At 37.4% G+C, this 17,076-nt stretch overlaps 1 long non-coding RNA gene across 1 annotated transcript in view; it reads right to left on the minus strand.

The window, feature by feature from the left end:
* Nucleotides 1-248: 248 nt before the first annotated feature.
* The window catches only part of LOC106032307 (uncharacterized), a 46,068-nt gene continuing 29,240 nt past the window's right edge, over nt 249-17,076 (minus strand). Inside the window, exon 3 of the long non-coding RNA XR_001204773.3 lies at nt 249-978. This is a non-coding gene — a long non-coding RNA (uncharacterized lncRNA). The remainder of the gene's footprint in view (nt 979-17,076) is intronic.

Below are 17,076 nucleotides of genomic sequence, written 5' to 3' on the forward strand. Positions count from 1 at the left end.
ATTTACACTGCAGTGATTTCTTGATGATGTGGCCAACTTTTTTACACTTAAAACATAAGGGAATAAAAGACTTTTACTGTAAGTCTTGCTACAGCAGTTTGAACTGGTTTTTGGCTGCAGTGTGTTAGGAACTTTTTCACTGCAACTATTCACTATCTATTATTCATGGTTACAGATGGCTGAGAGGTTTTTGAATAATACATTATTGAAGAATTTAACACCGGCATTTGCTGAATTATTTACTTTGAACTTTTTTGGTAAGATTAGTCGTACAAATATAGGCAACGATTTAGATTAAGTAGAAAGGAATGGCTGAAATAACTAGTGGAGGGACACAAACATAGCAAATTAGTTGTCCTTTAGATAATCAAATTATATTCATCTCTTGAGGTTCACGAAGGACTAAAACCATGCTGCTCATTGAAGAAGTGATACTTCACTATTCTCTTAGCTACCCAATTCAGCAACACCTAACTTCTCAAATTTCTTAGGATTACAGAGCAATAGGTTACCTTTACATTTACCCAAACCATGAATCAGTAATGAGCTGCATTTATTTATTTAGATCTAGCATGTTTGATCACGTAGAAATTTATAACAGGAAGTTCACATAGGAAGACATTTCACAACCAATGGTTCTTCATATAGAAAACTGCGAAACAGTTTTACCTTTTCTTGAAACAAGTAATACCTAAGTAGAGAAGTAGAGATATCGCAAGTTCTATCAAAGTGATTTCTATCAAAGTGATGCTTGTTTCCAGATAACACATTCCTCATTTTAAATGGTGTCTTTTTTTTTTTTTTTTTTCTCCTGACACATTTAGAAGGAAATAAATTTTGGAAAGGAGAATATATTTTTCTGGACCTTTTGAAGGTTTTGAAGCTTCCTGCGAAATTTTTGCTATAAAATTCAGCATGCATAAGCCAGGATACGAAGTGGTCCTCCCTCCTTGGCACAGCCTGCAAGGCTCTCTCCTCCTGAGAAAGAATAAATTGAATGACAGAATCTCCAAGTAAGTGCATTAAGGAGTTCTCCATAATGTCAGTTACATTCTACAGACCAAACCCTACTTAATCAAAAGGATCTCTTGTCTTCATTGACATATTTTATAAAGAAGTACAAGTATGGTATCACTGAATATTGTATTCTGATAGTTCATTTGGATTTTACTTAATACAGCATAAGTAGAGTGGTTTTGAAGGTAGCTAGTCAATGCATCTCATCACGTATGAAATTCAGGAACTGGAACACTTACCGGAATAGCAAATTGATCTGACAGTCTCTCTGACTCCCCAATATATTTTACAAAACTGTCAAAGGGAAGGAACGTGCATCCCTAAAGAAATTATGCAGAGGAGGTTGTGGAAACTAGTTAAGAAAAAGCAGCTAAATTACCATCCATTGCATCTCCCTCTCCAAACACGTAATTACCATGACAAAGTATTTTTAGTGATACAGTTTATGATACATCCTGGTCAAACAACAGAAAGCTTGTTTGTAGCCCTTTTTAGGTATTCTAGCACCATCTTAATTCACATAATGCCAACAGGTGTTTAGAAAGGCATATCTAATGTTAAAGACTAGAACAGAAGGAAAAGTTGGTATTCATTCAGTGTGTTTCTTGGGACTCAATTTTATTCACCAACAGGAAGCTCATTTGAAGATTAATTGCTGGTCATGTTAACTCAAATATTCTACCAAATGGAGATTGTTTACTAATAGCTATACTCCTGTCATTCAGCTGTTGAAAATTAGAAGTTAGTTGCCAGTTCTCATTCACTCTGTTCTGTTTCCTTTCATGAAATACTGAATTCTAAACAAAGTAATAGCTTTTGAACTGACATGAAGAAATGTGAGTAGATGAAGTCATGCCTCTAACAATAAGAAAAGAAAAATAAATTGAGAAAATCCTCATTCCAACACACTGGGCTTGGACAGAAGTATACCCACATGTTACAGAAAGTCAACAAATTTGAAAGTATCGTAGCACCTTAGAAACATATGGAACAGTGCATGTGTGTTGCTCTTGGCAACCACCCAAATTGTCCCACATCAACGGCTTTTGAATTGGTTGTTTGTTTTTACTTGGAGTACACCAAAATAGAAGTGTCTGAATAAAAATGACTCTGAAATTGAAAGTGTTTTCTTGGTGTTTATAACTTATTCTATAGCTTTCAAAACTACAGATTTGAAGCTACATTTTCAAACCGCTATTTTTGAAACTATAAATTAAAAATTCATCAACATCCAAGTGTTTGCTTGAATACTCCTGAATAATATGCCTCAAAAGATTAAAGTTATTATGCATAAGCATGTAAATTTTACAAAAATAATTCCTGTTGTCTTATTCAGTATCTGAATAGTTTTAAAAGATCATTTATTAGGTTTCTGTCATTTTCTGTAACAAAACTATGGGATGGGAGCTGTATATGGGAGCTGTAGCACCACCGATTTGTTGTGGTTTTTTTTTGTTTTTTTTCTTTTTAATGTACTGAGTTTTTTTGTTGCTTTACAGAGCACCAGCAGATAGTCACAATTTTCAGCTATTACAGCTTGACCTGACCTAGCCTTGCTTAAATAAAATGTATGATATTCCAAAGGATTATTACTGAGTCTTTCCATTCAAGTAGATGTTACTCACAATATCAGTCCTCCTCGGTGCTGAGCCTGATCCCTGTGTATAAATACCCAGAAAATGAGATGCTTTATTAGAAATTACACTTCATCTCTGTTTTATTACCACTATATTATCGCTAAAACACATACTGAGAACTTACCAGTGAACTTGTTAGGATTAAATTTGCAAAAACATACCTGATATTTTGTAGCAGACTAGAAAATGACAGCAGACAATTTTAAAAGCCATAAATTAGCCTAGATTAACCTCCAGATCTCACCAGTGTTTTTTTAAAATAAAAACGGGTCAGAATTTTAAAGGGCACTCAGCACCAAGTATAGCCATTAAAAAGGGTGAGAAGTGCTGAAGAACTTGAAAAGCAAGCCACATATATTTAAGCACTAGTTTCAAAACTTAAGTCCAAGCATCCAGCATTTAAAATTCTGCTTAGGCTTCTTAACATATGTGGTTAAATAAAGGGCTATTTTTTGGCCTTTTTACCTAGAAAGTTCTTAAAAAAAAAAAAAAAAAAGCCCATTTCACTCCCAGATACATCCCTCCATAACATTTAAAATGCATGGTAGAAGGTGCCTGAATAAAGCATTATTACATAGCCCAGCAATCCCCTTCACTTCTGAACACGAGCACACAACAGCAATAGCTTTTGAATGCACTGGCAAAGTAAATCCTTTCTGAGGAAGAAGGCAAGCTTACTAACAGGCGTGCAGGTAAATGTGGTCCTGTGTATCTCTCCAGGACAGCCAGACTGCTACAGGTTGTTTTACAGCAGCTGCATCCAAGTAGAAAAGAGCATCTGCATGAGGTGAATCCCACTGAATTCAATTCACCCATACTATCCATTCATGCGAAGAAAAACCTATAAACGTTAGATCACTTTTAATTCAACAATAATACCAAAGGCTGCTTTGCCTCATCCTCACCATCTGTCATACCAGGGCTCCATATATTTTTTCCACAATGGCATATTCTCATCCTGCCAAATAAAAAATGCTTTTTGTTCCCCTCATAGGAACTGCATTCTGCCTCAAAACATGGAAAGTTTTAATGGCTTAACGCTCAGATATTTAATGGATTTTCAGACAACAACTGCACACACAAATGAACTTCAGCTTTGAACAGTAGTTCCTGTATTAGTTGTGTCACTCTACATAAAGCCAAGGTGTCTTGTGTCATCTGCCTATTTTTTCCAGAGCATTGTTTGGTTGCTTTCTCTTTGGTGCTATCAAAAGCGCTGAAATTTTATTCTAAAGCACAAATTGCAAGAGTTTTATTTCCATGACACATTATAAAACATCTGAGTATCTTTCATGAAACAAGTTAAATATTGGATGCAGAAGAAACCTGACATAAAATCCTTGAAGAGACTTGATATTATGTATTATGTTGCTATTCTCTTTTCTCCTTTCAAGATTTAGAAAGGAAATACTACTGAAAGTGTTCTAAGTTTTGCCACAATAGGAACATTCAAGTAGTTAAGGAATGGCTTCGATAAAACACAAAGTGACTTTCATTTTATCAGAAAGCAACTACGGAGAATTGGAGAAGAAAACAAAATGGTTAAAATACAAACAAACATAGCAACAACAAAAAAACGCTACTGGGGGAGACCCATGGGTTTTTGCAATTAATTGCACCGTCTCACGAAGTACATGTCCCTCAGCAATTTCACACCAACCACGAGTCAACAGTTTTCATATAACACAGAGCACATGTAAAATCAAGAGAGAGCCCAAGACTTCTTTTCCATTTCCCTGTACTTTTCTACTCCCTTTCAGTTTGGCTGATGTGATATATCCAAAACAGGCTGTCAGTTCTTCAAAACACCACGCTACCTCTCCTAGCCTCAAGAATCACCAGGCTCTGATTGGCACAGGTTTTCTGCCTACTGCAGGTATGTCTGACTAGCATAAGAGCTGGGGAAGCTGGAGGGAACCTGCTGTATAAGACTACTGGACAGCTAAAGAATGACAAAGACATTTTTAAGCCCATGGTTACTTGTGTACTTTTGTTTTACCATTAATGGAATGCTAGAAAGAGTGGTTGAAAGGCAGAAGGAAAGAGAGAGAGAGGCTCTTTGATAGGGTATCAGTAGTAACTGATGTTACTACAACATTCCCTATTGAGTAATATTTGCTGTCAGGCCTAGAAACTCACACTGACCTAAAACAAAACAACCCAACCAAACCCAAACCACCCCCACACCACCCCTTCTTCTCCCCATCCTCTCTCAGTACAGACAGTTTTGTTCACATCATTTTTGAGCTGTAATAATTAAAGCTTCCTATAACCCTGGCCTTTAGCATAATGTATATGGTCAATGCTTGCAAGTTTACTGGGAAACCTGCAGCAACTTCCTATTATTCACTTGGTCACAAACACCTACTGAAGTATTAAATGAACTCAACCCATAAACCTGAAATCAGGTCCATTCAGAATCCCCCTTCCTGGGCTAAGTACTCAAAGAGTACTCATTCAAACCTACGGAGACAGGGGTATCTCCTGGTCTCTCACCAGATGATTAGCATGTTGAGACTTTCTTCTGAAGTGAAAATATGGCTATAGAACATTCCTATCGCACCCTGTTGTTTCAGATAACTGTTAATATTCTACTTCCATCTTTTCCTCTTTTTATGTTATCAGTACAGCTGCTAGAAACTAATCATTTTGAAACTTACAGAAGTTTTAATATTCTCGTCACTAGTGGGAAAAGTGTCAGTACACCATCTATAAAAACCTACTCATTTATGGTGCTTTTGTATTTAGTGTGCATTGCCACAGAGCAATAAAAAAATAGCCATGCATAGAATATTAAGTTGACTTTAAAACTTACTGAACTACTATTCCTTAGAAGAGGCTGGTTAGAGGTTTTAACAAAATGATTTTTAGTTTAGAAAAGTGGATTTATTAAGACCTGAAATTTTGTCAGTGAGAAGGCACACCTCTCATGAGAAAAAGCCAGGAATTATTAAAGCTATGCTCTCTCAATGTGCAACATACCATATGCAATATACTCTGCTATTAGTTACATTGGGATGGTTTGCGTGCCTTTATTTTCCCCTTTAAATTACAAAAAAAAAAAAAAAAAGATTTGATTTCTGTTGATATGGACTGAAAAAAAAAAAAAGCAGTAAAAATATCTCAGAAGTGTCTGCAGCCTTCTGTTTGAGCTGCAGTACTGCAATACTACCGGGCTTCCACAGCACGGGCAGCTATTCACAGGTCTTCCTTAAAAATAAGGACGTTCTTCCACAGCGACAAATTACATATTTCATCATTTCCACATATAAAACCATTGAAAAGACAGAAAACAGAATTGCTGCTTTCAGACAGATACAATTTAAAAAAAAAAAAAAAAACATGACTTTGAATGTACATGTCAGGATTTATAAAGGGGTTAATATGCAAAAAATTCCCCATGATTTCTGGTATTGTTTGATTCAACTTTAGGGTCCAATCCTCCAGCGTGGATCTGCTTTATCAATTTAATGTTCCTGTCTCATTTTGTCAGTTTTGCTGTAGTGTTAGGCTTGTGTTAGAGCCTACTGCTGAGCTGAGCTGGGTGAATAATGGACTTTCCATTGTGCTGGCTGAACCAAAAATAGTCTCAGATCAAATAGAATACTCTATTTTGTGATTTTGCTTGTTTGATTGATTGTTGTTGGTTTTTATTGCTGATATTTTCCTTTATTAAGTTTCTGAATAATTTTTAGTTATCAAAACATGAATACTTCGACTTAGAATAAATTACAACACTTTTTTTCCCCCTAAAATATTGAACAGTTTAGTTAGGGATTTTTATTAACAAGTACTTTGGTTTTATTTGTGAGAAAGCTTTTTTCTTCATGACATTTGATCAAGCTATGGGCACAGACAAAACCCAAAAACTATTTGGCTTCCATTAATGTCAGTTGCTATAAGGTACAATTTTTTGGACAACATCTCTATAGTAAGTTTATTTTTGTTTCCTTTTCTTATCCATTATCCAAACAAAGGCAAATAAGTTGTACGCATTTAGCTTTCCAATTTGGTTTGTATGCATAGTAATATTTAAAACATTTTTCTCCTTCAGAACCCCCTTCTTGGAGCAGGTAGTAAAAGACAGCAGAACATTCTCTAGACAAAATCAACTGAAATAAAATGTCATTCTCTACAGCTTCTGGGAACAATTGAGAAAGAGCTGTTATCCAAACATAGCCACTTCATACTAATGACACTGAGAATAACTGCATGTGTTATTTCATATATTGACTGAATCACAAACTAACATTTTAAGCAGGGAGATTAGAAGATTGAATGCAATTTTCACTTTCCCACCCCCTTTATTTTTCCAGATTCTAAACACTCAAAAGCTGGGAAAACTGGAAGCGATTGATATCAGGACTAAAAATAGGTATTGTTGTCAAACAATTCATTTATTTTTTCCTCCTGTGTTCACATACAAAGCTTCCTTCATTTTTTTTTAATGCCTTGGTAAAATTAAACTTTCAAAAATCCAGCATTTATCAAATTTTTCACACAAAAAAAAATAAAAATATCAGTGGCTTTGCTTATAATGGGAAGAATCCATTCAAATCCCTGCTAAGGGATCAGAAGGAAGAAGCGATATTAACCCTGCAGTTTCCCACATCCCAGGAAGTTTCCCAGCCACTTGGGACTGGCACTATTTATAACCACTGTTAAGCAAAGTCCCTTTGTGTTTTCAGAATCAGTCTATAAACACACACGCTATATATACACAGAGCATTTTACTGAATAAAAGCACTCTGCTAAGCAATGACATTGCAGAAACTGTAGTATCTCAAAATTTATAGTTTGTCTGGGTGAGGTGAATTTAAAGAATCACTCACTACTAAATCAAGTTTCTACGTTTTTCAAAGAAAGGTCACCAACTGCTTTAAGAAGTGAATGTTGACACCCAGCAATTTTCAGCAAAACATGTTAGCTCTAAACATCTGAAAAATATAGCCTTGATTTTTCAAAGCTCATCTGTTGGCAACAAATCTATAATCCACACACACTGCATCCCAAGTTGTTAAAGATCCCCCTAAAAATGGAGAGGGATTTGGATTCTGGGATACTTGATTGTGCTTGCTCCCCTTTCCCACGTTCCCAAGAACTGAGAATTGCATATGGGAGAGACGATGTTTCTGCGATCGGACCAGGACTCGTCCCAGAACCTCTCAAGCTGCTGTTGTACAGATCACCCATTGTGCTGGTAACTGTTGAGCAACACTGATTCAGTTTCAGAGCAATGACCAGTAATTACCACAGCTTGACTGGCTGCGAACTCTGCAGAAAAATGAGTTTGCATTTTTGTTACAATGAACTCTACGCAGGACGCTGTACACATCCATTGAAAAAGGCTGACAGTTCTACTGAAAGGCAAGAAGCAGATAGAGAGTCAGAAAAATAGATAAAGCAAGCCTCCTTTTGGAGCAAGAAGATTAGTTTAGGCCTTATATCTTTGTGTGGATAAATAAATAAAAATGCACATATACCCCTACAACTTTTCTCACAGATGTTGCTACTCTCAAGATTTGCCAAGATCACAAAATCTATAAGTAATACCATAACATTTACATTTTCATGACCTCAGACTTCACCATCATTCACTAAAAGTCTTTCATTCATGGCAACACTCCTGAGATCAATTGGTATTTTATCTCGCTGTTGCAAATAATCTGTCCTATTACCCTTCAGGTCAAAGCTGAAATACAAATTCTGTTGCAGTAACATAATTCAGAACTTCAGTATGGATAATATTTTGTTCTCGGCAGCGAAGGGTCGGTTAAGGAACATTTAAACTAATGGGATATTTACAATCCCATGGGTCCTGGACAAAAAAAAAATCTGGAAATGTTTCTTGTTATGCAGAAGGAGAGTTATCTGTCAAACCATGAAATCTTACAGACTCAGAGATACAAAGCTAGTGAAAGAGGAGGGGAAAAAAAAGTCTATGTTCTAGCTTTTGCTTCAGTTTACACAATTAGTTTTCAACAGCTTGACAAGACCAAAAAAATTACACTACCCAATATTTTGCATATTAATCAGTAGCACAGGAAAATCCCTCACCTTTGGCTCGATATGAAGGCATCTGAAGGTTATACTTGTTGCAACTTGGCAAAGTTACCACATTGTCAGTACACTCCTACAGATCCACTTCCCACTAATTCTAGTGCCAGACTCAAATGGACAGAAAGAGAAATTTAAACTTGATCTGTTAGACCAAGAGCATTGGTTCAAAGGAATTTGTCAGGAGCTGAATACTGATGCTTTCTGCAACGCTTGGCGAGGATTTCTCTCTAGAAATTTCCCTAAAGAAATAGCTTCCCCTGAGGACCACAGGAATGCTGGGTGCATTAAGCTTTTAGAGTTAGCTTCCACCGCAGTGGGACATGGGAGGTCACCTGCGCCTTTAGCCAAACCTGTGGGATTTAAGCAACCTCCAGAGACCGAGAAGACATTCTTAGGTTATCCGTTGACAGGGACAACAACAGAGCTAAGAAGTTCTATGGACTTAGTCCATCATGTTTATTGTCTGCATCAGAGGACGACTGTTTATTTCTGTACCATTTTGTATGTCTAATATTTGACCTTGTTTGTTTGGAGACAATTCTGCAACCATTAGATTTCATTATCAGAACACAGCCCATTTAGTATAACTCCATATCAGCCCAGGAGCAGTCATGATTTGGTACTTCATCTCTGTGGTTAGTGCTTATAAATTTTTGAATGCTTATGTAATAGTATACTCCAGTCCTACAAAACAGATTTCGTTTGCTGTGTTCAATCAACTCACCCAGCTTTTTCTTGCATGTTATTTTATTGGTTTGCTCTATAGTTTGACTTTTATATTCAATGGATCAAAGGAAAGAAAGCTTTCTTTACTGTCTCTATACTATTTTTTTTCCCATCAAAATATGTTAAAATCCTAAGTTTTTGTTTTATTTTGTTTTTGGGGGGTGTGGGGGGGCGTCCTATTATTAAGACATATCTAGAGAAAACACTTGGATTTCATTGAGGTCACTATCTTTTTTTTTTTTTTTACTTAAAGTATAGCAGAAACATGACAGATTTTAACATTCAGAATTATATCAATTAGTTATTCTCCTCCAGTTAACATTACTTACTTATTAGAAATTGTTTCAACATTATTATTAACAGGAGGACTGTATGCAATATGAAGTCTGATGTTCTTGGTTTTAAGATATGCTTATGGACTGCAAAAAATTGCTTCAAAGATAGGGCACCCTTTCTCTGCTTCATATAATGATACGCAAGCAGCATATAGATGTGTTTGTCTCCCCCAAAAAGGAAAGGATGTTGACATGTAAGATATGCATCCTAAATATAACATTGCATATTTATGTCTTACTGAATTAAAGAACCAGAACATTCAGGAAATAAAAAATTCCACGCACATACATACTCAGAACGCCATATTAAATTCACTGATGTCATCAACAGATGTTTCCACTGCTTATCCCTATGACTTCGTTCACCAAGTACTCAAGAAGCCTTCAAGCAGAAGATTTCAAACAAGAAATGTTACCAAAGAAACCAAAAGTCAGGCTTCCACACCACCACCACCACCCCGCCCATATTCAGATAGCTGCTCTTGGTCAAACAAGTTCACAAAAGGGGTAAGAGGTTCTCAGCTCAGATTTGACTAAATGCAGAAGCACCGTTTACAAAGTGATAAAATTGAACTCTCAAGATGTGACAGTTTCTTGGGGATGAAGACAGAAATATCTGGATAAAAATAATAAACATCCCCAAACAAATAATAAAAGCCTGTACCTGTCTATTATCAATAAAAATGAAGCCTAAGCAATCAGACTTTAGGCTGTTACTGGAGAACTCTGCATCCAGGTCCAAACTGGATTGCTTAGGGGAGGAGTTTGGGCTCAAGAGAGTGCTTATATTGGGCGCTGGACACACAAATACCATCAGCACTTGCACGTCTCAGGCAAACTGCAGTCCATCCTCTAAACCATACAGCAGCATACCCACAGTCCTAGGAACCTACCTGCCCACACCTCTGTGCTTACCCCTGATCTGACCTGCTCTTTGTCACCCTGCAACATCTATGCAGTGAAATGTGAAGTATCTGCCCAGCTCCTAAGGGACTTTTCTGGCATCATGCCTGATGCAGAGAGAAGGCAGCCGAGCCTTCTTTCTTCCAGCAGAGCCAGTTCAGCAGTCAGTTTGTGTAGGAGTTTTGTGGAAATGCCACTCAAACAACAGCACTCAGCTGAGACAGACCTTAACAAACCATAAGAATAAAACAAGCGGAAGACTCACTCAACAATTATGTATTATGTAAATTATGGGATTTACCCAGCTCCACAAGACCATAAAGCACACTTGCCTTAAAGTGCTCCCATGACATCTTTAGACTACAGGTCGTGCTACAGTCTTTATTTACACAGAACTCCATAAATTACAAAGCATGGTATTAAGCAAGGCAGGAGGAGAGCCCCACACTCCCAATTTCAACATCCACAATGAGGGGTGGTGAGCTAAATCAGGCCATTCAGGACATAAGACTAGACTTTATGAAAACAACTAATCATAGGTCGGCAGGAATCAGACAAATTAAAATGCAAAGTTGAGAACAAAATACAGAACATCCCCATGCTGCTCTGCTGTGACAAAACTGCAGGTGCAATGACAATGAACTAAAAAAGAAAAGACAAGGGGGATGAGAGACACAAAGCTGTTTTTTATTTAAAGGCAGTCTGAATACAGTAGGACACGGTGTAAGAGACTTTATGGATGTAACTTTGATATAAGTCTACAAATGAGGAGCAGTTAACAGAAAGTGATCGCTCATTTTATCTTCAAATAAAAGAAGCAGGTAGCACTAAAACTAAGAAGCAACAGGCTCAAACCAAGCTCTGTCTCCTCATATAATGTGCAATCAATCTATAAATTCCATGCCATAGGATGCTGTGAAAGCTAATATTTTGTATGAATTCAAGAAGTCACTGCACAATTTCAGGGCAGAAAGAGTTGCATAACAATACAAAGATTCTATTTCTAGCTAATGAAGCCTTGAATCACAAATTGTTGAGGGTTGTGAGAACGCACTGGAAAAGCATTCCTTGGTGTCTGGGTGACTGCGGGTTTAGCCTTCCCTGCGTGCTTCCCGAAGGCCACAGGTGGAGGCGGTGTGCCAGGCTAAGTGAACTCTTGGGCAGATCCCCGGCTTTTTTTCCCAAACCACAGCCATCCCTAGAGCTTACGGTCTGAGAAAAGACATCGCTGCGAGACCAGACCCCACAATAAGACCTTGCCAGCAATACCCTTATGCACATCAAGTCCCAAGCACATGTAAGAATACCAATACAGAAATAGTCTGTAGGGTATGCGGGCCACATGCTGAAGTTTACTAAATACGAAATTAATCTTAAGTTTTGCAGAGGGGCTTAAATAGCTGACAATAATACCTGTAATTATTTCACATGCTAATTAGTGATTCAGAAACATCTTAAAGCAACGCTCATTAATTCTTTGGGAAGGAAGAAATATAGTTTAAACTCCTTTCTGCTTCATTAAGATATGGTGATAACAGGTTACTTTGTCTAATTAACTACAAAAAAATAGTTTCCTTAGGTCCAAAAATCACTAAATTCTATGGAAGTTAACATTTGACTATAGCTGGGCAGGCAAAGAACAGAATTGAAAGGGACAGCAACAATGTCAAATCCTCTCAGGAAAACACCAGAAGTAGACAACCAATCAACAAATAAATTTAAAGAGACTTTTTAAACGATACTAAGCTAACCATTTTCTCTATATGTGGATCTCTTAACCTATACTTTTTTTTGGTCTTTCAACAGCATTCCAAGTTGAAAGGTGCTACTGATGATAAAACACTCTACAAACACCTTTCAAATTCTGGTGAAATGCATTTGTTATGCAACTATTTAAAATGCAGGTGTAGCTCCCAGGGGAAAAAAAAAAAAAAAAAGAGAGTGTCTGCTTTATTAAAGAGAATCATACAATGTGTGTTGGCAGTATTTAAAGAAGGTGGAATTTTTGTTGTCTATGTTGGGGAGTTCAAAGACCTCATACTGAATCTTTTCACAGCATAGGAACACTTTCTTGAAATTGCATTTGGTTTTGTTAGCAGCATGCTGGGATATTATTGAAACAGTGGGGAAAAAAAAAAACTCTGTTTCCACTGAAAAACAATGTTTAGAAAATTATTTTTAAAAATGTGTTAAGGGAGCAAAAATAACACGAGGAAGAAACTAGTGCATGTATTCCCAGTACCTTTTATGAGCTACGCATAATAATGAAGTAAAAAGACTGCACTGCTACCAGGTAGTTCCCTTTCACAGTAAAAGCTATAGGAGCAGACTGGGAAAACAAAACAAGATGAAAAGACACAAAACAAACAGAAGTCTTTGCATGGTGGCAGAAGTGTAGGTGTTCTTGCCGCTCAGTCTGGTACACTCTCCAGTATTGTTGATGTTAATTACTCAGAGACATTAAATCTTCTGTGCTAACTTCTAATCCCTTAAACATTCCTTCATGCAAATCTGATGACACACTTCTATCCAAACTCCGTCTTCCATCCTATTTTAAAAAAGGATTCTTCTTCTAGCAAAAAAAATGTGGGTAGCACTGAAAACATTTTTTAAAATCCTTGTCTAAATCTGAAAATCTCTTGAAGTTCGAACTTCTTCATAAACCAACACACATTTTTGGCAATTTCTGAAAAGGTTTTAAGTTATATATGTGAGAAACACTCCGTAGCCAATAACAACTTAGGCTCAGGCGAGGATCTCAGTGAAGTAGTAATTTATTCGCGATTGCAATGGCAGGCACCCCACAAGCAGGAGAGCGCACCCACTAGTTCCAAAACACAGTTTATACACTTTTTGATGACAGGACCCTCCCCTGTTTCCCCACTGGAGTGGGTAATCCAGGTTCACAATCTATCTGATGCTTCACAGACAATGCCTGGCCTTCAGTTGCCGGCCTGCTTTTGAGGTGGTAATGTTTTCTCCCCTTATCTGGCTTGACTTAACATAGTGATTTTCACCTGATTGCCCTAAGGAGTCTGGTTGTCTGCATTTTACGAGGTCACCTGCTGAGCTTTCTTATCACTGTAAGCATATCTCAATACCACATTCCTTCTAAACAATGTAACACTGCAAAAACAACATTTCTATTCCCACATATATTTAGGTGCAAGATATGTTTTTGAAATACGTGTGGCTTTTTTTCTAATCTGAAGAGATAAAGATTGAAAGAAGCACTTAAATCGGCAGTAGTTGCAACAAGATACTAACATTTCATGGCTAGAGACTAACAGACTTTCTATGTAATCTACATAACAGGCCACTTCAGCATTAGGGGCCTTTTGGAGGACAAATGCCACCAAAAGAAACACCATCAACATCCACGATAAACCACATCAGACTTATTTTACAATTCAAATGAGTGTGTGGGGGGGAAAACCAACTCTCTATTTCTTTTCCCCTTTCAGAAGGGAACCCAAGAGAGCTTCGTTCTGAAACCAAAATCAGTCAAGCAGGCTCTCACCCCTTCCCACCTCTGATTCCAGGGAAAATCCAGGGACGAGAACCTGCTGCAACTACATGCACAGATTTATTATTATTATTATTATTAATTATTTTAGTAACTCATGCTAGAACTTAGCCTGAACCATCTGTGTTCTCTTTCAGGTACTCTGCTTATAAAACTGCATGATAGGGAGGGAAAGCCAACCTGGCTTCATGCATCTCTCCCCAGACCCATCCCTCCCCCCCCAACCCACCCCAAAAAAACAAACACCCCCCGAGAACCATTCAGAAATCTTGGCAAAACCTATAAAACACTTCAGTGAAAATGCAGGTTTCCAATCAAATAAGCCCCTGTAAAAGAACAGCACTAAAAGTGATGCAGATTGCATTTCTTGGATTTTTTTTTTTTCCCTTCCATTATCAGAAGCTCAGTGTCAAGGAGAAGCTTCTGTTTAGGCACAGAATATTGCACTATTTTAGTAAAGCAGCAGCAACAAACAGGAAAAAAACAACACCTGTCTTCATGTGTGTGAATAGCAATACTCTGGTCATTGTTATCTGGATAGGAGGAGATAGCAGAATCAAATTTTCTCTGTAACTTAAAATGCAATATTTACTTTGTTCCTTTCTGATTTTCTGTTGTCTACAGATACAGTTAGGTAATGCCCCATCATTTTCAAGGCTGTTGCAATGTTTTAAAGACAAAGCAATAAGGTTTCGTCTCTAGATTACTGAGAATCAAGTAGGAATGTTAAGTGCCCTTAGCTACTGATAGTAGCTCCAAAATTCAAATAAACCATGCAAACTCCAGAAGGAACTTACAGCAATAGAATTATGAAGCTACAAGTCAAGATATCACCTCCATTACAAAAATCTTGTGTAGCCTTGAGAAAATTATTTAACTCATTAACTAAATATGGCAGGCAAGTTGGGTAGGTGGGAAGGGAAAAGATCTTTTTGACAGTTTTCTTCTCATGTACCTTTACAACTAATTTCCTGTTCTTTCCCACCCTTGTTTTCTTATTTACACCCACACTCTGGTTAACACTTAACATGCCCATCACCCTATGTCTGTCAAGATAGATGCAGCCAAGCATCAGGCTTCTCCCTGACGCCACAGGGCTATTTCTACAGGCAAACACGGACACTCCTTATCATCCAAGCAGAAGGGTATGCAAGACCTGCAGAGGTGAAGGCAGGACTGCCATTACTGTCTCTTTGCCTTCCCTCCTTTCCACAACGAGACAAGGTGTGCATGTGCTGAAATTTGATTGCTTCCTTATTAACTGAACACAGCTAAAACCTGAAATACGTTTTACATTGAGCACTAACTCAAAGTGTCTTTACTAACAGCTTGAAGTTTCTATCTTTATCTATCCATATTGTACTCAAAGCAACATGATTTTCTACAATTCTGTTGAAAACTGCTTTCTACAAAGACATGCAACTCCATCAGCTTCTCCTGCTGGTATAAACAGCCCCAGGAACCATGTCAGAAGACTTCAGACTTCTGTCAGAAAGTTGATTTTTTTTTTTTGCTTTCCTGTTTTGTTCGTTAAGAACGGAAAAAAAAAATGGCAATTGCTAGCGTTAACTATTCCTCTACTGTCACTATGAAACATCGCTAGTATTACTCTGAAAATGGGCAAAAATCCTGTTCCAAACACCCACAAAATTGGACTGTACACTTCTCATAGATGTGAAACAATCAGCTTTGAAACAAACGTTTTGAAGTTTTCAGGGATAAGCTAGTATGGGGAGGGGGGGAAATTCCGTAGCAAACACATCACCGTCTGTTTATCACATGATCAACAGGGTTGACATTACAAAAAGGAATCCCTCCTGCTCTTTTTATACAAGTCCAGAATATTACGTGAAGTTTTCATTTTGGCAAACCTTTTGCGATTTACTGTGAGACTCCCATTCTGTGGTTGCACAGGCATGATTACACAGCTCCATGTTTCTTCTCCATTTAACAAAACAGAAACAAACGAGGTCATAACTTACAAAGTGAGTGCCACCTGTCTGGAGTAAAACTACTGAAATCCAGTTGTTCTAAGCAGATCAGAAAGAGCATTTATACTCAGCTTTCTTAGGACACGGATACATGAGCACTAACTTTTGGGAGTGCTGAGCTAGTATGGCACTATTACAGCACTGGAAACTAATGTTACAGAGTTCACCTAAGAAAGCCTGGTGTAGATCTACCATTCTGAAATGGAAGTTCAAAATCAAGAGTTTGATTTATTCTCCTCTTAATTTAGCTTCACAACATAGGTTAGTTAATATTTCTCAAATTCAGCCCAAACTAGAAAACAGTTAGTCATCTCATCATTTAGTATTAGCTGACAAGATATTTAGCTACAAAAATACCTGAAAATCAGACACACAAAAAAAATGCTCTGACTTCAATTATAGCACATAACACTGCTACGCCACCATCTTATGTCAATCATTTTCTCAGTCCCCATGCTAGAGGAAAGTTTTATTGCAGCAAATGCAGTTTAATAACGATCACTTTAAAGAAGTCCTATAAGTTAAAGGATGGGGGGGGGGGGAATTCTGTGCTACCATTGAAGGTATAATGTTCACACTTACGTCACCTCTCTAAGTAGTGTTAGTCCTCTAAAAGGCATTCAGTTGTGTTTTTATTGTGTTTGTTGTTTTTTTTTCCCCAAAATGAGTGATTCTTAATGTTGCGCCATAAGACGTGACCGATAATGCTCAATTGTTGTCCTAAACTAGAGAAATATCACCAAGTTCACAGCTTGCTTAGAGAAAAAAGCCAAAAAGATACTTGAGAAGGAATAAATTAGGAAGATTAAGTCCACCTACAATTATCAGCATACACTTTAGTGCACATTTTTATCCCAGCACAGGGTAAAGGAGACAACATA

This window comes from Anser cygnoides, chromosome 4 (assembly GCF_040182565.1).
Source record: "Anser cygnoides isolate HZ-2024a breed goose chromosome 4, Taihu_goose_T2T_genome, whole genome shotgun sequence".
Lineage (NCBI taxonomy): Eukaryota > Metazoa > Chordata > Aves > Anseriformes > Anatidae > Anser > Anser cygnoides.